Consider the following 24,590-nt stretch of genomic DNA (forward strand, 5'->3'; position numbering starts at 1 on the left):
AAAAAAAGGGCATTAAAAGAAAACCAATCATGTTATCAAGTGCAATAACTTCATTCTAGTCACACATCCAGAGATCTGCCGAAGATGAAGACTATACAATATGCCATCAATGTACTTAAAAAGTCCCGCAATAAATCGACTTTCTTCCCTCCTTCTCCCCCCATAATTTCCTAACATTATTGCCTAAAAGATTGAACTCTACACCAGATAGCTTTCAGTGACGACATACGCAATCGATAATTCATTAACCTTATAAAATAATCTGTCTACACAGAAGGATAACATTTGAAGATATCGACCACCCCAGGGCCCACCAGGTTGGGCCGGTGACGGAGAGTTTGTACAGAACTGCATCCATCCCATTTCCCCATACCTTTTTTTTTACCCCACCTCCCCGGGCTTGTCAGCCCTCGCTCCGGGCTCCACAGGTGACATGATGTAGCTCGGGATGGCGATGATCCACGGGAACTTGCTGCAGTGGTTACCAAACTTTTTCTGACCGGTGCCCAGCTCTGGAATTCCTCAAAATCACGTCCTGTGAACCAATGTATAAGACAAGCCCAAATAGAAACTAGAGCAAGTAGGGTATACAAATACATTTTTAAAAAACAAAGTTTACATGAAGTGTAACCGTATCAATTATTTTTAATCAATCGTGTAATTAATTTGTTATAGATCTAGAGTAGACTAACAAAAAATAAATTTGTGCGATTGGAAATATTTTTACTAATTTCTTTTTTGTTAAGCGCAATGTCATTCTTATAGCATGTTCAATGCGCTATAGTCCAAACCATTTGGGGGGGGGGGGGGAGGGGAATATCTTGGAGAAGGTTTCCGTGATGGCTTTATAAAAGCAATTTAAAAAAATGTTTGACTTGAATTCGAACTCGAGGGTTAAGGACCTTGATTTTACTGGTTAATCCCTGAGCAAGTCAAGTGCTTATGAAAAGATAACGATTTTATAGTTATCTATTGTTAGCTTCAATTTTTTAAGGCTTATCTTCCCTTAGCTAGTACTCTCTTCGTCTAAAGCGCAATTAACTAATTATGACTAATTGATAAAATAAATGGTCAGTTTTTCGATGTATTTCTGTTTTGTTAGGAGCAAATGTGAATAATTGTACACAAAGTTTCAACTTGAACAGTAAATGGGAGAAATAATGTGTACAAGATTTCATCCAGACAGACAGACAGACCGACTTAATATACGTATTGAAGAAATATAATAATAATAATAATAATAATAATAATAATATATTTTTACTATTAATTTAGTTCCTACTCTAAAGGTTTACAAAATAATTAAAACGAAGACTAATTAGAATTACCATGTAATTAATTACAGCTCCTTTCACAAAATATTACACATTTATCTGAGGCCGAAATTATATGTCTGGAATATGAAATTTTATTTGACTAATCGTTACACAAATCAGTGTTTTTTTTTCCTTCCTTGTCTGTCTTTGCGGTTTATAATAATAAATCTTCCTTTTGAAAATTATGAACGTATTTTACTAACATGTGTCCGCTAGAAAGATGTTACTCACTAGACATCCATTTTGAAAATATCTGAAAACAACATATGCTTCAGAACAGAGCATTGCGTTATTTACATTTTTAAAATTAACATGTTTTTATTCATACATTTGTTTCAGCATGTAAAGAAATCTTAACAAAAAAAAAAAAAATATATTGCAACAAAAAAAACAACAACACATGATTTGATAGCTCCCCTTAGATGATTTCAGCCCTCCACATATCCTCATCCTAGATCACGTTCCCTTGCTGAGACTTCAAATAAAAATTGAGAACCCTATTCGAAGTGATCTCTGCAGATTTCAGTTTTTTGTTTGTTTTGATGAACAGCGAAGGACAGTGTGACAACGTCAAGTGTCACTGGCAGTCCCTGGCAATAAACTGAAGTCAATGACCCTCGCTATGTGGTCTGTTGTTTTGATGTTTCGCGTCTAAGTGTCATTCTCTACGTTTGAACTTACTCCCCGTGTGCGAGAAAGAAGGGAGGAATATTTGTCACAGTGTTCAGAAGGTAATACTATTCGAAGTCTAAATCGTTTGAGAAACACTGGTGACCGATCATCATAATAATCTAAAAAAAAAAAACACAAAACAACTGAGTAACTGTTTCGTTGCGTTAATGTTAAATTGAATAAATCTTTAGTTTGCATGAGTGAATGAAGTCGACTATTGTAAACAAAGTTCAAGGCCAGGTTGAAAATCTTGCCCTATAGGCCTGTGACAGTTACTATCTTTTCTGATTATTACCTTGGGTGGAAATTGAAAATGCAGCACACATTTATGACACAAGCTTAGCAGTTTTTTGTTTGCTTATTTTAACTGGGCTTGAATTGTGTTTGGTTGTGTGTGCGTGTGTGTGTGTGTCTGGCCAGTTTAGGACTCCCTGGCAACAAACGGAAGAAGTCAATGACCCTCGCTATGTGGCCTGTTGTTTGGGTGTATTGCGACTCAGTGTCATTCTGCAGGTTTGAACTTCTACCGCCCGTCTTTTCCATACATGGAGAGTATTTGTCACTTTAAGTAACATGAGAGAAAGAAACAAAGAGAGATGGAGAGAAAAAGAGAGATAAAGAGTGAAAGCGAGAGAGAGAGATAAAGAGAAAGCGAGAGAGAGCAAGAGAGAGGGAGAAAGAGAGAGAAAGCGAGAGAGAGAAAGCGAGGGAGAGAAAGAGAGAGAGAAAGAGAGGGAGTTAGTCGAAAAGAGACCGAAAGAAAAGCATAAAGAGAGATAGAGAGCAAGAAAGAAAGTGAGAGCCAGAGAGAAAGAGAGATAGGGAGAGGCAGAAAGAGGCAGAGAAAATCAGAAAGAGAGAAAGACAGACAAAGAGAAATAGAGAAAAATACTGAGAGAAAAAGACGGATATACAGAACTATGAAGATAAAAAGTGATAGCATGAAGGATATTGAGAAAGTGCGCTAGCAAAGAGGCTAGAGAGTAAGACAACCGATTGGTCGAGACGAAGACTGGACGATTAAAACCTTTAGAACTGCAAAGTGTTACAATGTCATCTAACAGTCTCCTCTGCAAACAGAACCAGAGACAAAAAAAAAAAAGAAAACCCCAACAAACACTCTCTCTCTCTCTCTCTCTCTCTCACACACACACACACACACATGTCCACCCAAGAAATATCAATAGAACTATTATCTCCTATCACTTTATGTAGTTTGTCTTCTTGCCCCCCCCCCTTTGTTTTTCTGTATGCTTTGACGTTTTTCTTTTCACTTTTTAATTTTTTTTTTAAATTTCAATCTTATTCTTAGAAGTCCTTCTAGCGCTGGACATAAACCGAGCCATACCTTTGAGGGCTTTATATGTCTAGAAGCGGCTCAGCATTAATCCCCCACGCTCTAGAGCGTACAGTCTATAATAACCGAGCACTTTGACGTAACATTCGAATGACTTTGGATTTTAGATGCAGCACAAAGTAAACGAGCCAATAATAGTTTTGTTTCTTGACATCAGCTCGGAAGCCAATTGTTGGAGCTACGGAAGGCGGATACAGGGAGAACACAGAGGCGTGCATCTCCTGACTAGTGCAGGGCTGGATATCTGCGCACGGATTACATAGCAGTCGTATTCTCTCGTTGTTTTAGTTTCTCTTCTTCTGATTGTTGGAGTGTGCGCCAGTGTTGCGGGAGTCTAATCTTGTGTTGCTGCGTTTTCTGCCAGCCCTCGTCCAGGATAGTCGGAGCAGCTCGTGGACACCTGAAAGGTAATCTTTACGTATGTCGAGTAGTTGTCAGCTAGTGACTGGTCACTGTTTGTTAAGTATTGTCTATGAACATACATTGAGACATGATTGAGACATGCCTATATCAAAATTCTGTATAGCAAATATTGTATAATATAACACTAGTATCATTGGTGCTGGGGGCACTCAGTAGGGCTCTTAAACTAGACTCTGTTATAACGAACAGATGGAGACTCTGTTACAACAACGAACAGATAGCGATGACTCTGTTACAACAACGAACATATAGCGATGTTCTACTAATTTCGTTATAAAGAACATTTTCAAAGATTTGTTTTCAATTGAAATATTTTCCCAAACTCATATTTATTAATTATTTAACACATCGTTACTCATAGAACTGTTCCATTTTTGTAATTTTCTGTTTATTATAGGTTAAGATACATACATACATACATGCATACATACATACATACATGCATACATACATACATACATGCATACATACATACTTACATGCATACATACATACTTACATGCATACATACACACACATGCATACATACATACGTACATACATACATACATACATACATAGGCCTACATACATATATTTGATGGTCATAAATATTTATATTTATATTCACCAAAATTATTACAAGAACTACGCGTGTATACATTTTTGATACATCATTTTCTTTTATTCAGAAGTACAAGTACAGTTGCATTAAAGCCATCGTCACAAACCTTATATCAACTCACTACGTCAGTCTGGTACACATTTTGCACACGCTATGTCTCCCCCCTTTCCATTCTCGGATCAAGTTGAAACTTTGCATAATTCACCATCGTCCCTGACAAAATAGGAATCAATCAAAAAATGTAACAGTTAATTAACTAATTAGTGGTAATTAATTTATTTTGTTTGATATAGAAAAAAGGAAATAAACCTTCCAGTTTTAAGAGATACGGCTGTAAATGTGCACCTCTTTCCTCGTATAAGCTTTTTTTTTTAAAAGTATTTTTTTTTACTAAGATGTCATTATCTTTAGAAAGCATACGCAAAAGCAACTAATTGACAAATGAATTAATGCTGACGCTTCAAAACTCGTGTCACCTGTCTCTGTAAGTGATCTTGAGGGTGCACGTCAGACGAGTGACATCACTTTGCTGACAGCTAGCTACAACCACATCATGACACTGTGAAAGTCTGAAGCCCGTAAATCGCGAGCATTTTCCTCTTATCACTTCTCTTGATTACGTCGTTATTTTGGTGGTAGGTGACACGAATATGCGTGCACACATGCGGGACGTAATCCTGTGACGTTTTTGCAAATCCACGTCATTTCTAATCATTCCACGGCGTTTGTTTCTTCAGTCAAGTGCTTCGCGGGAATGACACGTGGAGCAGCGCTCACCGAACGAGCTCTTTGCGCGGGCCCTGTTGATCTCTCGCGAGGTTTGTTAAAGATCTCAAGTATGCATATGTAGGCTTAGTGTCTAATCTTTTCTCCAGTTTCTAGCCAGTCTTTCTCGGGGACAGTTCGAAGGTTTAATCGACATATCCAGAGTGATGTCGTGATTTTATATCTGAAAGCAGTTTCACGAAGTTAAAAATCTCTCACGCTGCCTTACACCTTAACACATCTTTACTTCACACGATCTACTCAAGCAGTGAGTCTTTAAGCCTAGCCCACATATTCATCAGATTGGGTTAGCTACATAATCCCAGGAATACAAATATACAAAATAAATGCGATATGAAAAACAATTTAAAGTATTAAATGTATATATATATATAACATACATTTTATAATGCCAGGACCATCCTTTCCATGCGTACACGAACCAGAATAATTATACCGTAATTATTATATACATTAGTATAAAATAGTAATAGCCTAAGTGGCACATAACTTCCTACCGATGTGCACATATGCCAGAGAGAACGTGAGACGCCGGTGTAATTGTAGAATACAAAAACAAATAATGTAATAATATTATTGACCAGATCGATTCGTTGGAAAAAAAATCATTCAATCACACATACACATGTTGCCAGAAGAGAATGCAAACAAGTCTGCTAGCCTGTCTCTCTATACGCTTAAGCGGATGGCATCTGACCGAGAGGAGCAAAGATCTTTTGTAGCAGGAATCGTCTCATTGACCTAGAGTGAAAAGACATTCTTATAACCTCTATACTTGTATTGTTTTGTGTGCACTTGTGATTTCAATTATAGGATTACAATTACAACAGCGTCTCACTTTCTCTCTGGCATATGTGTACATGAGTGGGAAACTATGTGCCACTTTGGCTGTCTACTACTATTTTATACTAATTCTGTTTGGCTCCAACTCGTGTGAAAATTTGCCGGCTGTGCAGCCAGTGCTGAACTGACTAATTGTGGGAGCTTTTGTGAGTGCCAAGAAATGTATTAACAAGAGGGGAAACTACGTTATGTTTTGACGAGTTGTTGCGCTGCCTTCAAAGTATTGTGGACTACACCGTTCCTATAAATGTGGTTCTCAATGACGATTGCATCGAGTTGTCCAATGTCCTGGCGTACAAGTTACTAGCAGTTCCAATCTCTCTTTCCAAATATTAAAACAATCTCTAGGTCAGTTTCATTATTTCAATATTCAGATTTTTATATTCACTTTCCAATATCCATATTTTTATAATCACTTTCCAATATCCATATTTCAATATCCACATTTCAATACCTACATTTCAATAACATTTAAATACCTACATTTCAATATCCACTTTTCAATACCCACATTTCAATATCCACATTTCAATAACATTTAAATACCTACATTTCAATATCCACATTTCAATACCCACATTTCAATACCCACATTTCAATACCTGCATTTCAATACCTACGACTAGCCAGTGGGGCTCTCTTGGTTGAAACACTGAGGCTACTATATTCACCATGGGCTGACCAGGATGTCGTCAGCTGATCGCCCTCGCTTTCTTCTCGTCGTGTACATCGCTTAAGTCGTCGTCAACTCTGCTGGGAAATACAAGCGTATTGTTTGAGATGGGGGTTGTTTGACAAAGACAAGGGAAGGGGGTTGTTTAAAGATGGCAAGGGAAGGAGTTGATTTGAAGCCAAACATCCATCTGTGTTTTAAAGCCTACCCAAAATCTGCAACTTGTTAAGTCTGGCCCACCACTAATTAGATTGTTCGAACGAATTTCGTTCGTTGTGACAGACACAGCAGAAGCGGTACAGGTTGCGGGAACAAGGGGTGCGCCAGACCCTATTTTGTGCTTTTATCCATTAAAGCAAGTATAACTACTATCGAAATTGATTGCTGGACTGTTAAAATGATGGAGAGAGCAGGTCCAAAACTTTCTCTAATCAGGACATTGTCGTATTCATTGTATCGAAGTCTTAATTTATGAAACGGGAGAAGATTGGTTATAGAGGTCAGTGATGGTGGATGCGAGGGGAAAAAAAAAAGAAAGTTAGAATAGTGAGACGGGCAAAATGCGCAACGGAAAAAATTGAAAATGACGAGATTTACATGGAGCTGATATATTTAGGTTTAACTGTATCTTGTGAAGTTTAAATTTTAAATTATATTTGCCTAGATAAACAGAGGCCCAAATTACCACCCACATGTTATATCCGGCCCGTAATGTGCTGCCATATGACTCATTGATACTTTTGCACACAGAGCTTAAGACAGTCGACCGAGGTTCGGTTCTATTTTGCTGGGATGCTGCCTGTTAAGCAGGAGCCCTCTGCCATCGATTTTAAGTCCGGCACACCTCTCGGTCCATTAGTTTTTATCTCGCGTTGAAGTGACGTCAGGATCATCCACCTTGTGCCGCTCAATTGAGTTCCATTGCTCGGTTCCGACATGACGAGATTTATTCGCTTCGACTCATTCTGAATGCCTTGGTGGCCAAGGTGACCCTAACCCAGCCAACATCCACTGGCCCTTGAGAGCATGGTAAGAGACAAATTATTAGGGCTACATGTTTACAGATTTAGTGGCAGCAGTTGGTTAAAAAAAACATTTTAAATGAGAGATTATCGTGAACTGAAGATAAAAACAACAAAACAAAGGACAGTCAAATCGTGTGTGGGGGGGGGGGGCACGAACAACAGACCATACAACAATTTAACTATTGTATGTGTTTTGCCACGAAGCACAAGTGTTACAAAGACAGTCAAAATTACAAATAATAACAATCTACACATTATCCAGTTGAAAACAAAATGAAAAGTAATAATAATGTAAGTGGTAATATAAATTATAACAATACTAATGAACAACTATAGCTCAACTATCTGATCACGTGATTCACAAACAGTGAAATGGTTATCTAACACATAATGACAATCCAAGCCATCAACATAGCAACACACAATAGGAGAATAATGATGTCAATAATGTAATAAAGTTATATTAAAATAGTAATATAAAATTATATAGCAGGATTTAACTTTACAAAAATAAAAATGGTGGAATTAGTTTTATGAATAGACTGAGGTTTTTCATTATTTTACAGATCTAGAATTTAACATTCCAGCTAATTTTTCAACATTTGGCCTGGAGTCATATTTTTTTACTTATCTTATTCTGTATAATTTAAAATGCTCACATATCAACAGATATTTCATACTACAAAATGGACATATTCTATCTTCATAATTCATCCTATTGCGGCGGCCTCTACTCCACCTAGCCGCATCAGGGAATCGTTTTGATAAGTAGCGTTCGCAAGTTCCGCAATTTGATATATAAACATTGATACGGCAAAACCAAACCTCACACACACACACACACACGCGCACACACACGCACGCACACACACACACACCGACCGGCGCATCCATAACTTTTTTTTTTGGGGGGAGGGTGATTTTTTTTAACCCCCCTCCCCCCCCCCCAATCAAATCCTAACCCTTTGTATAAACATACGCAGCACACTCACACACATTTATATATTCAGTTTATCGATTATTATAATTATTATTATAATACATTTGTTTACAGTGGAAATATACGTTCCGTAGAATTCAGTTATATTTGAATTTAAACATATGTTCCCCCCCTCCCCCTAAATAGAAACAGTCACCAGTTAAAATAACTTACATGACAAGTGACATTTTTATAATGTCATCACAATGTCACGATTCAATGCCTATCTAAAGCATCTGTTTCAAACAAAAAGAAAACTTTCAAAAAGTCGAACTATGCCGGCTTTAGAATTCCAGTGATTCGATTGTGGTCTATGAGGCCCTGGGGGCAGATTGATACAATTTACTTAAACTGGTGCGAAAGGCGCTGCAGTGCGTTCCACTTAATGCTGATGAGATGATTTTTTTTTTATCTCTATATTTCCAAATAGGTTTTGTTGACTCTAGGCTTAGTGGTGGAAAGGGGGGGGGCATAGAGTGGTGTTGCTGCGTTGTCTTACGCACGTGCTTCTCACGCTATTGTTTCCTTTATCTTCAAATCATACATTCCCTCCTCCCCCCCTCGCTTTCGTGTTTGAACTTTCCAGTGCCTGACATCCTGGACGCTGTTCTCATCGCTGTTTCTCATCACTTGGACATCTCCTGAAGTCTAATGGACAAGTACACAGCCGAACGTGGCTCTCGTCTTTCCCGCCCTCAATAAGCGTCTCGGCCAGTGTACGACCTGCTCATCGTGTCCTTGCATCGTTTCCTTTTGTTACTGGTAGTGTCCCTTGTAGGAAGAGCTTCGCAAGTCCCGATGATGTGAGTGAAATGACCTAAATTGTGTGGGAAAGGGTTTTCGATGTGTGTGTGTGAGGGTTCGCTAAATAGATTGGTGTTGTGTATATTTTTATTTCACTACACCTCCTCCTCCTCTTCGGCTGAATGGTGAACATCCTGGAACGAAATATTCACCGACATAGACTCATGACTTCCTAGTCTTTTTAAAAAGCTTATATCAACTCTGTCTTTAAGACTCATGACTTCCTAGTCTTTTTACAAAGCTTATATCAACTCTGTCTTTCTGTCTGTCTGGTAAAAAAAAAAGTGCACGTTATTTCTCCCACACCTATTCTCGGATCAAGCTGAAACTTCGCACTATTATTCATTGACATAGACAAGACATGAATCAATAAAAAAAAAAGTAACCAATAGGACAATTAATTAATTAATTTTCTATAATATTGGACATATTTTAAGCAGAAATGTAAAAGTCCTTGAAGAGTTCGTAAATAGATATGCGGGTCACGGAGAAACAGAAAGTTCTAACTGTGATTGGTGTTCGATGTCAGTAGTGTTTGTCGTTGTAGTATTTATTGCGACGGATTGAGTTTGAAGAGATTTGACTCGTGGAAAAACAATTGTATTCTACGCTCTGTATCTTCAGTGTGTTTATATAGAGACACTCTCAGCCTGTGGGTGGTATGTGACTTTGGAAGACAAAAAGTCTAATCGATAGTCTGAACAACCCAACGCTCAAAAATAAAGCTCATGACATCTTGTGGCTCAAGAAAAACAACTCGTCTGGGTTTAAACCCAACTCGTCTAGGTTTAAACAAAGGCTTATGTTTAAACCTAACTTGTCTAGGTTTAAATCTAACTCGTCTAGGTTCAAAACACAACTAGTCTAGGTTTAAATATAACTCGTATCGGTTAAAATATTTCAAATGGCACATTTGGAGAAAGTTTACGAGTGCTTAGTTCAAACTTGAGCTCGACAAAGACTGTCCTCGCCTTAACTCTCGTCCATTATATGGGGACGTCTCCTTTACCACGCCTCCTACAAAAAAGGCGCCCAATGAGGACCCCATTGTAGATACGAACTTGTGGCGCCGACACCGGCGATATTGTCTACGCCTATGTTTAGTTTTAAAATGACTGCCGAAGACCCGTAGAGATAAAATGAGAATGTGGGTACTGATCGATTCTTTGTTAGGATAATGTGCTCTGTCTGACCAGAAGTCTCCAATAAACTCTGCCATCGATTCATCGTACGTACTTCACGACCTGGACAGTATATTGACACTTACTTAAGAGACGCGAGGACACAAAGAGAGCGGGAATAGTGAAAGCGGGAAAGTTTCAGGGCGGGACAGTGATCTAGCGGAAGATTATATGAGAGAGAGAGAGAGAGAGAGAGAGAGAGAGGGAGGGGGGAGTTCCTCGGCGACAAAAAGCGAAAAAAAAACGGTAACGGTTTTTGTATTGCGTCACAAGTTATTAAAAACAAAAATAAACACAAAACTTAATACGATTACAACATATAGTTTCGACAGAGGCGGCGCGCTGCGGGATACAATGAACATAAACATTGAAGGCGAGCCAAATAATTCCTTCTTCTTTTTTTTTAAAGCAGATTTTGACAACCCCCCCCCCCCCGAAAAAAATATATTTAAGTTTTTTAACTGGTCTGCGAGTGTCCAGGTCTGACACATGACCACAGAAAATTAGCTACTGGTCATATACTTGTGTTTATATTCTGCTAAGTTTTTGTCATTTGAATATTTGCTACACGCTTGGTCTGCAGCAGACATTTCTTTGATTCACCTACTTTCAACTGTCAGTCATTTTGGGTCATTGGGCACCATACACGATCTGTAGATCAGTTCCTTCCATTCCTCTCTATTATTTGCCTGAGTCGCTTTCAATAGCAGGCCTGTCCATTCTTCCCTTCATTTCTTTGGTCTGCCTCTCTTTCTTTTCCCTGGTTCTGTTTCTTGCATAAAGGTCTTTGCGAGGATTGTTGATCTTGTGATATGGCCGTACAAACTTGGCTTGCTTTGTTTGTTTTTTTACAACGGCTAGAGGGTTATCATTGGGGCATATCATCATTGTGATCCTGTTTTGGATTTCCTTGTGATGCTGTCCTTGTAGATGATACCCATAATCCTTTTGTATCATCTCGATTTCCTGGCTAGAATCCTTCTGTATCATCTTAATTTCATGGCTGGGATTTTTCTTTCTAATTCTGCATTCAAGAAAGTCGCCCTGACCAAGGAGCGCATTTTTTTTTTCAAGAGCAACTGTAGCGTAAACATACAACTGTACACATTGGCGAAACAGAGCCACGCCGTCTATGTCACGTGTCACGATTTATTGCGCAGAAGAAAGAAATAAAATCATGTTCTAAATATACGTTTCCCATTGGAGAGTTTTATTTATGACGAAAGACTATAAATAGCTAGTTTGTTTTGTGTGTATCCGGTGGACATAGTAAAGCAAGTATTTTTGTAAAGGTATATACCATAGACATATATACATACTCATTTCTGCACATATACCATAGACATATATACATACTCATTTCTGCACATATACCATAGACATATACATACTCATTTCTGCACACTCATGAGCACTGAAGAATCAAATTTTCTTTAAACTTTTCCGTTGAGACAATTTTTTTTCTGTTCCATAGGTGGCAACATTTAAGTTCAGTATACCTCCCTCAACAAACACTTGAATTTGTCCTTGTTATTCCACAATAAATACATAAAGACAATCCTTGTTTTACATTTACCTTTACCTTTACCTATCCCTTAGTCTGTTGGACCGTTCGGGCACCAAGCAAGATTTGTCGACCGTCTTTCTTCATTACTCCCTGTCTTTATACATGTTTAAAGACGAGTTTATTGTTTCCAGATCTATGCCACCCGCTCCCCACCACTCCCCACCGTTTAGGAGCCCCCCCCCTTAAATTATACATCTTTGTGCGTCCAGTGCGTCCAGTGTGTCCAGTGTGTCTTAACTCTAGTCTCGCTCGACGACGTTGCTAATAGCAAATCAATAGAAGTAAACAAACTCGTTTGAACTCCATTACATCCAGAGAAACTACATGTAGGGAGGGGTAAACACGAGATGGGGGGGGGTGCAACTAGATAGTGTCTCAACAAATACACAATCATCGGCTTCCAAAGGGTCTCAAGTCAAACCTCTTGTCTCAGGTTTAAATAGTTTTAATGGACACCTGATTATTTTTAGACTGCTGGCGACATGACCTCCTTGTTGTTATTTTGGCCACTGAAACTGCCTTTAGAACATTAAATTTCATGACTAATTTTACTTTTTTTTTTTAGTCATTATGTCACGTGTAATCAAGAAGAGTAAACGCCCCTGTCAACCGATAAGAACCAACGTTTGCGTGTAAAAAAAAAAAAGTCATTAATTAAGAGAAGAAAAAAAAATGGTCAGCTAAATCAGGATTGCAGGATGAACGCATTTTATTTTCAGAATCATTGTTATGGTTGTTACCATGGCAACGTTGGAGGAAATAAATGAAAGCAGAGACTGTAAAAAAAGGAACGGAAAAATTACACCTTCTACTCTGGTGTTTTTTTTTTTTTTTTTGTGGACACATTACGTTATTACTTCATGACCTGAATTAATAAAACAAATTTTTATGAACTATTGTGGGGGAGGGGGGGGGAGTTTGTCTTTTAAATAGCGAGACTTTTGTTGACAATTTAAAGCCCTCGGAGCGTAGAACGGATTAAGATGGAAACGCTGACATGCAGGGGGTATAGACAAGCATACAGGATAGAGCGCCCGGATCGATGACATACGATTGAAGAAGCGGGAGAAAAAAAAATCCTGTGATCGATAACTCGCCGTTACCTCCCCCCCCCCTCCCCAAAATGATCCAGTGGATTTCTGTATTCCTCCCCACTCCCTCTTTATACGAGAAATAAAAAAAAACCCAAACAGGAATGAAGCAAGACCACGTGAGAAAGGCGAAGCTCTAGGGCTCATTCTGTGCAGCAGTTCTTTGCTTCGTTGGCTCTGGGGGGAATCACTTAGAATCATTACTTCCCTTGGACTGATAGAATCGAACTACATTTTGGTAGTTCACGTTTCTTGTGTCTCTGGTTAGTTCTTTGGGGGTGCTACGGTTCATTGAACCTGCCGCCGCGGTTGGACGTTGTACCAATAAGAACTAAGCTTTTCTCAGAAGTTAAAACGTCTTCAAAACATAATCATTTATACAGCACAATATTTATCAACTTCTTTTTGCGATTAATAAAAAAAAAATCGATAATCATTTTATTTTTCATTATTGTAACGTTTTGCGTTTTAAAGTGTAACCTTAACATTCTAAAACATAACATTCTAAAACAACAACAAAAAAACGTGTTTTTTTTAATCACATGCTTGTTTCAAATATAACAATAGGTCACGGAGATTTGATGACAACGGAAAATATTGTTCCTGGTCCTAGCGAACGTGACACTGTATAAATATATAAATGTGATCAGTGTGATCTATAAATGTGATCAGTGTGATCTATACATGTGATCAGTGTGATCTATAAATGTGATTTTTTTCAGGACATAGTTCAGAGTCGAACTCGTGGTGAACGGACATTTTGTTGTGGCTCTACTTTTTTTTTTTGGCACTGCACTATTTGCGTAGCAATAAACTAATCGATAACCAGTCATCATTGATCCAGTGATTACTACGACCTTTCACCTTGTAAGTACTGTTACTGTATAATTACGGAAACCTCATTTATTTACAGTCATATATCAAGTGACTCATTGAATTTCATTTTTTTTAAGGATTTTTTTCTAAAAATAATAAGTAAATGAGACTTAAAAAAAAATAATCTGATTGTTTTGTTCGATGTTAGGTTTGTTTCGTAATCAATTACTTCATGTACTTTTACTTTTAATTTTAGAATACATGTATTTTTAAGCATGTCTGTTGTATGTGTGTCTGTTAATGTATGTATGTCTGTTGTATGTATGCTTGTTGTAAGCTAGTATGTGCGTGTTGCCAACGCTTTAGACTATTCAACATAGGCTTTCAATTCTGAGACTTGATCATGTGACTCATGACTTTAAGCGATGTGCAAGACATGCTTAGAATTAGCGACTGTCGTTTGACACAGGTGCAGTTCACTGAAGGCTAGGCTCACATCGACAAACACGACATCCGTGGCAAGAGACTTTAAAAATGTTTCAGGGTTCATCTGGTTTTTTTTTAAAGGAAATTTCACGGTTCAACTGTTTTAAAAGATATTTCTTGGATCATCTGCATTTAAAGATGTGTTTTGGTTCATTTATATTTAAAAATGTTTCTTGGTTCATTTATCTTCAAAAATGTTTCTTGGTTCATTTATCTTCAAAAATGTTTCTTGGTTCATTTATCTTCAAAAATGTTTCTTGGTTCATTTATCTTTAAAAATGTTTCTTGGTTCATTTATCTTTAAAAATGTTTCTTGGTTCATTTATCTTCAAAAATGTTTCTTGGTTCATTTATCTTCAAAAATGTTTCTTGGTTCATTTATCTTCAAAAATGTGTCTTGGTTCGACAGACTTTTTGTTTTCATTTTTCCAGACACTTCTTCGGCTTCCATTACTTATTGTTCTGCTGTATTTGAACAGTGTGGACATATACCTCTCTACGCTATAAACATAAGTTTTGACAATTGCTCAGTGTTTACATCAGAGCTGGACATCGCCCGGCCATCAACAGATAAAAAAACCGATGAGGCGATGTTCCGAAAATCGTGTCACCGTCAGTAAAGTTTGAGAAGGGCTAGGACGCAGCACGACTCAAAAGTTAAAGAGCTAAGATTCATTATAATTACTATAATGATCTTTTTTCTTGTCACTTTTTGGAGCCTAAGATAAGCATTCTGTTTCCCTAGTCATTCTAGGAAGACGTCTTCTAGAAATACCAAATCGTTGTCTGCTGTTAGACTCCTAGTGTCCGAAAGTTACCCAAGAATCTTTTCATCTATGCAGGAATCATTTCACTTAGCCTTAGTTGAAGGTTTCGTGAGGTCTTTAATCAACACATCAGCTCGATTCGGGATTGGAACTCGAGCCCATTTATAGACAGCCAAGCGGTATATGCTCCTCAGCCACCCATCCTACATATATCAAAAAAAAATGTTTGGCCAGGACGCCATTTTGTTATTTAGTTTTCGAAAGTCACGTGAAAGCATGTGTCAGTGGTTGCCTTTGACATCGAAAGTTGTTTTGCTACAATTTTTTTCTGTTTAAACGACTAAATGATTGTGGTAAAGGTATATATAGCTAATAAGGGCCTATGAGAGCTAAAAATAAACTTGGAAATAATTAGAATCCAGATATTTCAAGAAGCGTTCTTGGGCTGCAGAGTAGAAAGAGGTGCAGAAATCAAAACTGCTTTTCACATTTATTGTGCTACATTCCACCAATTTGATTGTGGATTTGTTGTTTAAATTGATTTATAATGTGGTTTTATTTTTGAAGTATCTTATCAACTCTGTTTTAATACCCTTTATTATTTTTAAATAAGTCGTAGGCTGAGAGTCTGACACCACTTCCATTTCGCACATATTTTGTGATATAAACAGAAGAGCTTGGACGATACCGACTACTCAGCATAAACAAACAATATCGGAGCAAAACAAACAAAAAAGCAATATGCCATTTTAAAAGCCTATAGCTTATCAACAATTCTGTTATTTAGTACACGGGACTTACCAAAAATAAAATGCATCATATTATGAATGGCTTTATCGCCATGAATGCTTGTCGAACCATCCATTAATGAGATCCTAGTGTGGTCTAATCATAGTCTAATCACTCTAATGGATGGCTCAGTGACATTAAGTTTAAGGCCCCTTTCGAATAATTTCTTTAAAATTTTAATGATAGTTTACCTTCATGAATTCTAAGTGTATTGTCAGGGTTACTAGAGGAAATCATCAATCAAATATATCTGTTTATTTCATGAAACAAAAAAGGTTAACAAATAATGAAATGATCATTACAAGACATAACGAGTCAAAGCGTTCACTAAAAAGAGAAGACCACATTTCATGGTCTTTTTCTTTCATTTCAAACTTCTCCTAAGTATTGGATTGAAGCAGAGGCGGCCCTAGAAGTGCACGGGGCCCTGGCCGAGTATCAAATCATTGCCACGTATATCTGTATGATGGGCTAACGGTGTCTAAAATTCTTTATCGCGGGTCTCCCAAAGGCGATGGGGCCTGGGGCCTCTGACGTACATTTCTCTCCCATTATGTACTGTACATGCTGTCCAATCGGTCAGAGAACATCAAATGTGTACGCTTGTCCGGAATCTGGTATAATATCCAAAAATAGATCTCGAAATTTTAAGCCATCTCACTCTGTGTGTGTCTCTCTCTCATAATTAGTTTTTATTTTGTTTCACACGCGCGCGGCCGCGCACACTCGCACAATTGTTTCCGTAATTGACGCTAAGCAAGATTAGACCATGTACGTGTGTACACCGCGTTTTACACGATTGTCGTTGGGTGAGTGGGTTGGTGGGTAGAAGGGGGAGGGGAGATGTGTCTGGGCGGCTGTGTGTGTGCGTGTGTGGGAGGGGTACATGGTTCCAAGCTCGCAACCGCGGGGACAAACAATCCAACGGGATGCCTATAAACGTTGCCATGGTAACCACGACTGGGCCAGTCGGTTCGAACTTGACCAGCGCATTGGCTTTCCGTAGTAAAGAGAGAGAGAAGGGGGGGCGGAGAGAGAAACGGAATGGGAGGGTGAGAAGACTGACGAGTGGAGTAAGGAGGAAGGAGGGAAAAAATGTTGAGACATGACGTCAAAGTTTGGATTGTGATGTTGAGTCAGGACGAGAGGAGGGGGGGGGCGGCGGATAGAGACCCCCCCCCTCCCCCGAGTCCTTTTGTAGTTCTAGATACCCCCCCCCCAACCATCTTCTATTATTTTCATGGATTTGTTGGTTAAGCCTCCCGCTCGAGTTAACAAATAGATGCTTACCGTAACGACTCTTAAGTTCTATAATCCATCCTTCTGTTCTCAACTAGCCGCCTGGCTCTGTTGGAGAGAGAGAGAGAGAAAGAGAGAGAGAGAGAGAGAGAGAGAGAGAGAGAAAGCATCTTTGAAAATAAATTGATATTCATTATGCCAGTGTGCTTCTCCCGCGTTAGTAGGCTGACAAGCTACTTGGCCAGTATGATCGCAGAGGTCGACTTCTGGGTGGTAAATTGTGCGGGCTGACGATACACTACTGATCCAAAACATTCACTGACCATAAATACTTTCGAGAAAGAGACAGAGAAACAAAAAAATGGGTTCCTAGTGCTGCCTTCATTGATGTAATCATGTATTTACCACTTCACGTGTGAATTTGTTCAGATGGAATGACCTTTTGGATCAATTTCTAACGGGGGTACCCTCCCCCTTCCCGAAACTTGCCCCAGGTGAAAACAAAATTACATACTAACTAGATTTTTATTGGGTACCTGACATCGGAAAAGTAAAGGCGGTTGGTCGTTGTCCTGTCCACACGAAACCCTCGCCACAGAAAATGACGACCTTTACATCATCTGCCCTACAGACCGCAAGGTCTGAAAGGGGAACTTTACTTTTTACTACTAGATTTTTTCTCGTAAAAAAAAAAAAGGAAATATTTTGTTTAAAATATAAGTAACTAGTATAACAAAAAGTACTTTATTTAGTAACACAAATTTTAAAAACAAAATTAACAAAACATTGAAATCGTTTGCATAAATATATAAAGGACATTGTAGTTTTGTTTCATTCTTACTGAGCAGGCGGTTATGTCTTTTATACTATGAATTGTGAAACGTACTAAAAATGGTATATTTCTGAGAAAAAATAGCTTACATAGTTGATTTTAAAATTAAAATTTTTCGCTTTAAGAAAAGAAAATAAGTAATCTTTTGCATCTTTGAAAGATCTAAAATATCATGATATTGGATTTTCAATCTTTTCCAGTTTATGAAATCTAAACGGGTCGGACGAATGGATGGACAGACAGACTACACAAAAATGATGTCGGTTATTCCCCTTTTGGGTGCCGCTAAAAAAACCAACGACTCAATATGACTGTCCACTAACGTACAATTAATATCTGTGTGTATGTATGTGTGTGTGTGTGTGTGTGTACATGTTGATAACAGTACACTGTCTAAAAATTTCTGGACTGTGTCCAGGTCATAAACATCACGTGACAGATACTGCACATTAACACTGTATTTTACTTTGAAAAATAAAACAACAAAAAGCCCCCCTCCTCTGCTATCAAGGTATCAAGTCCCTTCTAAAGCCTGGCACTATTAAAATAGCTCACCCCTTCATCACCTACGTTTGGATTGGCGACGGATAACTTCCGGCTACGCCCACACTATTGGACTCTTTGAGTGTTACCCTCCTCCACTTCTGGACGTGTTACCCTTTCCGCCCCACCCCCCGCCCCGTCTCTCACCCGCCATCATAAATTCATTTCAGTCATTTGCAAAGTTCGAACCAATGTTTGGTATCGAAGCCTTAAAAAAAAAAATCAATCGCCAAGTTGAAATAGGATTCTAGCTATGGTCACGTGATATTGATCTCAAGCAGCATTTGATTTTGATTTGTTATCATTCAAAGGACATACAAATTACACATTTCAAAAGACATTTATTTAACAAAAAAACAACACATTGGTCAATTACGAAGTCCTCCACTTGGTCAGACCACGTTGTACGTGAGAGTTGTTTCGTTGTAAGTTTTAGATTGAAAGCTGTCAGCTCGTCTTTCGGAATTTCTTTTCTTTTTACCCTTCAATCTGACATATAAACAATAGATATACATGTAAATGTAAATGTAAATGTAAATGTAAATGTAAATGTAAATGTAAATGTAAATGTAAATGTAAATGTAAATGTAAATGTAAATGTAAATGTAAATGTAAATGTAAATGTAAATGTAAATGTAAATGTAAATGTAAATGTAAATGTAAATGTAAATGTAAATGTAAATGTAAATGTAAATGTAAATGTAAATGTAAATGTAAATGTAAATGTAAATGTAAATATATAAGGCTTTACTTCGAGCCCGAAAATTCATGAAGAGTTCGATATTTCACTTGGCTACGTAGCCCCAGCTGCGACCTACATATTTTGCCACATCCAGCGCAGACGGTGGTCGATTTAGATTCTCTTTTCACTCTCTTGTTGTCTGCGAGGCAATTGTATTGCTGGATAAACTGACCTGGATGGGCTGCCTGGTCGTGAGTGGGCAAGTGGTGAGGGAGTCTGACATAGATAAAAACACTATCGACGTTATCAAAGCCTTAAACCAAAATGCGAATCGCTCAGTACTTCTGAACAACCGGATTGGAGAAGGTTTTAGGACATCCGCAGGAGTGTTTGACATGCTTCGAGGGCTGCCATACCCCGATGACGGTGTTGAACCAAATCCAACAGGACAGATGCTGCACACGGATGTCCAAATATTAGAAGTTGACTCTCATTGAGGTACCCAGGGTATAACATAACATGAGATGCGCCCAATGCAAAATGGATTGCGTGGAGCCCAGTCTGGGCAGGGATAAGCATAGAGTCAATGAAAGCGCGGGGCCCACTGCGGCCGCATAGGTTGCAGTGGTCTAAGGCCGGCCCTGAGATGGAGGATCAATACAAGAAATAAAAATCCGTTTAAACTTTGAATCCGCTGTCATTAGGAAACTGGAAAATCTGAAAGTGTTATATCCGCGTCCAAAAAAAAATTAAAACTGTATTCTTCGTTACCATATTGTCCAGTATGTTTGAGAAAGTTGAACTATGAGGGTGAAAGAAGAATTCAAGCCTTTGAGATAAAATACTACAGAGAAATGTTGCCTATCAGATATCAAGAACAGAAAAACGAGTGTGCACTTTTACAAGTTAACACTCTGGCTGTCAAAAGGAGGAGCTCCTCAATAATGTGACGAGACGAAGGCTGAGCTGGTTTGGTCCTACTGGAAGACCTAACGCACTGTCAAATGTTATCTGTCAAGGCACAGAGTGAGCACGAAGAAAAGGTTGTCCAAAAATAAATAAAGGCTGGGATTTACATACGCCTTCTGCCACTGAGTCTGTAGATAGATCAAGGAGATATTTAGTGGACCAGAAATGGAACAAGCCGCCATTAGTTTTGTGTTCATCCGCCCCGTTCTGATTTCATAAAACTAGAAATGTTATTACAAATCTCATTTCATCATGTTTTGCAGCTTTGCACAATCTAGGTCAACGGCTTCATTTTCTTTTCTGAAAGTGAATCATTTAATTTTAATTTAAAATTTAAAATATGTTAGCCGTTTTTTGATTTAATTTTTAATGGGGGAAAGTCTTTATATATTTAATTTGAATATCCCCTTGGTTCTCTTTAAGATTCAGAGCACCTGATATCGAAGTTATCCCCTTTATTCTAAAATTAACGTGTAGAACACCAGATATGTAAGTAAACATTGCTAGAGAAATTATGTAACCTTTGTGTGGTCTCAGCCGTACACAACACCAAGGGTGTTATAGAAAAATAGATTTAAAAAAAAAAAAGAAACAAAAAACAGAAACAGTTCATGTTCGACATCATTAGACATTAACGAGGGGAATTCACTTTTGGCTAAACAAAGTCTACTGCGAAGCGGTTGTCCCCCGTTGTTGTCGTCGTTAATAATAGATGTTGGTAGTTAACCCTCCTTCCCCCGATCGACAAAACGTGTCACAGGATGAGGTGGCGAAACAGACGATACAAAGGAAAGCTGTCAGGCGGGAAAATAGAAGGTCACTGGCATGCTGAAAATAGAAGGTCACTGACATGCAGATGTTGCCAGCAAATAAGGTGGTTAATATTCCCCCCCCCCCCACCCTCTAGGGAATAGGCGAAGCTAGTATTTAGGGTCGATTCTTAATTCACGTCGTTTATCAGATGAATTAGGAATTAGTTATTTGTTTCGTAAACTGGTGAAGTTTTGACTTCGAGACAATGAGGGGACTAGTAAAAACAAGACTCGGGTTTGAGGGAGAATAGCGAAATGTAAACAGAGTACTTTTGACGGCTTTAGAGAGAGGCAGTTTATTATGAACGTAGAGATTTTAGTTTGATCACATTCGACAGTTCCCTTCGTTAGTATTTAAACTTCTTGTTCAACATTCACTATAACATTCACTATAACTACTATCAACGTCGACTACCTTCTTGTTATTGAAGTTCTTGATTTGAGTGTTACCTCCGTATGACTTAGCTGCATAAGACAAAGTGTGGAAGCGCCTAACAGTATGAAGAAAGAATCTTAAAAGTGTGAAAATGTTTACATTGTTATTAAGCGATCTGGGATGAGTACAGCGAGCTTTATCTTGTTGTTTATTTTTTTTTTGTTTAGACTTTAAATCATATATACTGTTACGAATCTCACTATCCAGGCTCTCTGCAAACTGCACCATACACCACCAACTTAAAGAACTTGACAACTCAGGGCTCCAAAGTAACGTAACACTTTAATAGTTGAAGAAATAACAGCCAATACTGTACAATTGGCAGCACGTAACACAAGACCGTACAAATACCTCTTCGATAACACCGTTCCGCCGTATCAACTCTTGCACTAGCCTCTCCGTCTCGTTCCGGGCTTTCACTGGGTTCAACAGTTCAGGACTGACTTCACACACTAGGCTCGTTGTGTCGGACTCGATCACAGACCAAGATCAAGACGCCGTTCGTCTCAACTGTACTTGATAGTACTCCGCACTGAACCGTCGTAATGCTCCGTACAGAACCACACCGCTGAACTGTGCTGTAGTCGACCGGACTGTAGTGAACCGGGCTCTGAACCCCTGCCGTGAACCTTGCTGTATTGAGCCCCTTTTCTCGACTGTCTTGACTGCGACACCTCCGCTCTTTATATAGGGTCCTTACTGGCCTTCTCGAACCGGACAGAACGCCGCTCGACGTTTCTAGGTGGTCAGATGATTACAACTCTCGTGACGCTCATGAGCTCTGTTCACGACGGCGATCCTTCCCGAACCGTCCTGTTGATACTCGACTCGGTTGACCGTCGTAGCTCGTCATGGTTGACCGCTCGTCTAGCGCTGGCCTGGGGCAAATTGCGTCGGCTGACTACACTCACACCACTATCCCCATCTGTGCCACCACCAAGTTTATAACAATACAATAAAGGCATACATCCGTATCAATGACGTTATCAATGGACCCTAAACTACTGCTTGTGGGAGTGAGTAAGCATCTCTGAAATGAGTACCTTTGTGATTACTTCTGAAGTTTTTGTGAGAACCTTTCCTTTGCGTTCAACCGAGGTTTCAAGCTTGAAAATAAACACTATTTCTTTTTTTCCATTGACCTAAGTAGCTGACTAAAACTTCCGAGTTTTTTTTTTATTTCTCCTTGTCCTGAGGATCGTACGCATTTCATTTTCTTTTCTTTTTTAGAGGTGCCATTATTTCGCGACCACATTTCTTTAGATCTCTTTCTCTTCTTTTTCTCAATGTATGTACTCTAATGCTTAAAGAACGTAAACGTGATCTTAAAAGTGTAAAAACAAAGGGCAGATTTCTGGGATTAACTTTTAGTCTGGAAATTTCATTAAAACAAAAACTATTGTTAATTGCCTTAAAAAAAACAAAAACATTAAAACCCGCCATATTTTGTTCTGGTCATGTGATAAACAATTTGTCACATAACACTGACGCCTACCCCTACACCGCCCTTTTTTTTTTCACGCAATTTTTGTTCCTGTTTTAAGCTGTTAAATTGTACGTGCTTGGAAGTTCGTGGTATTAAGTTCTTGACTATAACGGAAGTCTAAAGAGTATAGTAGATTCACTCGTACATAATCCTCGGTTAATGCGTGTCCACTGGACTATTAGTTTTAGGGGATATTCATCTCTTGCGGCGCTAAAGCGAGGCTAATATCCTACTGTTTATCCCCTCCAACGGTTGACATAGCACCGGGAGGCCCGACGCCCTCGTTTAGCAATCATACCTCCCTGCTCCCTGTTAACTCACCCCCCGACACAACTGGACAGGGCTTTGATTGGGTATTGGCTGCATGAGGCCAGCCTTATCTAATGACGATCTATGCACATAATCTCAGAAACACCCCCCCTCCCAAACATTGCCCCAACCTTCCCCCTCCCGACTCACGTCGGACAGGCCAATATAAACAGGATCGATGGGTGTGAGTACTCCGGCTCGTCGGTCTGAGTGTTTAAGACTGTCGCTGCAAAGGGCTATAGCGATTCTCCTTTTTTTTTTCTTCTCGGTCTTTAGCTTACATCCTCATAAGCTCATATACTCGATTACACCCACATAAGCAAATTTATTCGATTACATCCACATAAGCTAATATATTCGATTACATCCACATAAGCTAATATATTCGATTACATCCGCATAAGCTAATATATTCGATTACATCCGCATAAGCTAATATATTCGATTACATCCGCATAAGCTCATATATTCGATTACATCCACATTAGCTCATATATTCCATTGCCGGAAAAAAAAAAGAAAGTCGATCTATCAATAAATATTTGACACTCCATTTGCAGGATAAAGAAATTAATCTATTAATGAATTAAAATCAGAAAAACAGAACTGGTGCTTTAGATTCTGTTTAATATAAATATTTACATTTCTTTGTAAGGGAAAAAATATTTCAAGTTTTGTTTACGGTTCTGTAATAATCATGCAAATTTTAATTTAGCATCTCGGAAAACTGTTTTGACTCCAAGCCGTAAATGTCAAGGTCATACTGTACGTTTCGTCAGCATCCAATTAACGCTGTACGGAATGTGAGCGCTCTACGTGCGCTGTCTAAATGAAGCTGCATTTGCACTTTTTTATTTTTATTTATTTCGTTGCTAGGGAAGCGCCTAGTAAACATTCACTTAGGGTGGCCTCGCTTGGCAAATTTAACACAAGTTAAAAAGCAAGTAAATAGGTGGTGATCTTTTTTATAGAAGGCTTTATGGTATATATGCCATGTCTTTTGATTGAATTAATATTTTGAATTTCAGTTTGTGAGATGTTTCTTTCTCTGTGACGAAAGAAATATTTGAACACCAAGTGTTAGTTTTATTGTTGGACCAATA

General features: G+C 38.6%; 1 protein-coding gene across 5 annotated transcripts in view; it reads left to right on the top strand.

The window, feature by feature from the left end:
- The window catches only part of LOC106061566 (calmodulin-A-like), a 313,065-nt gene that overhangs the window by 111,940 nt on the left and 176,535 nt on the right, over nucleotides 1-24,590 (top strand). The window contains exon 2 of one of the 5 annotated variants that reach the window (XM_056016324.1): nucleotides 3,301-3,752. The exons of 3 other annotated variants lie outside the window; for them this stretch is intronic. The gene's annotated coding sequence lies outside the window, so the exon portion shown is untranslated. Of the gene's footprint in view, nucleotides 1-3,300; nucleotides 3,753-14,033; nucleotides 14,189-24,590 lie in introns of those variants that run through there. One more of the 5 variants, XM_056016316.1, reaches the window with a different exon arrangement.

The sequence above is a fragment of the Biomphalaria glabrata genome, chromosome 17 (assembly GCF_947242115.1).
Source record: "Biomphalaria glabrata chromosome 17, xgBioGlab47.1, whole genome shotgun sequence".
Lineage (NCBI taxonomy): Eukaryota > Metazoa > Mollusca > Gastropoda > Planorbidae > Biomphalaria > Biomphalaria glabrata.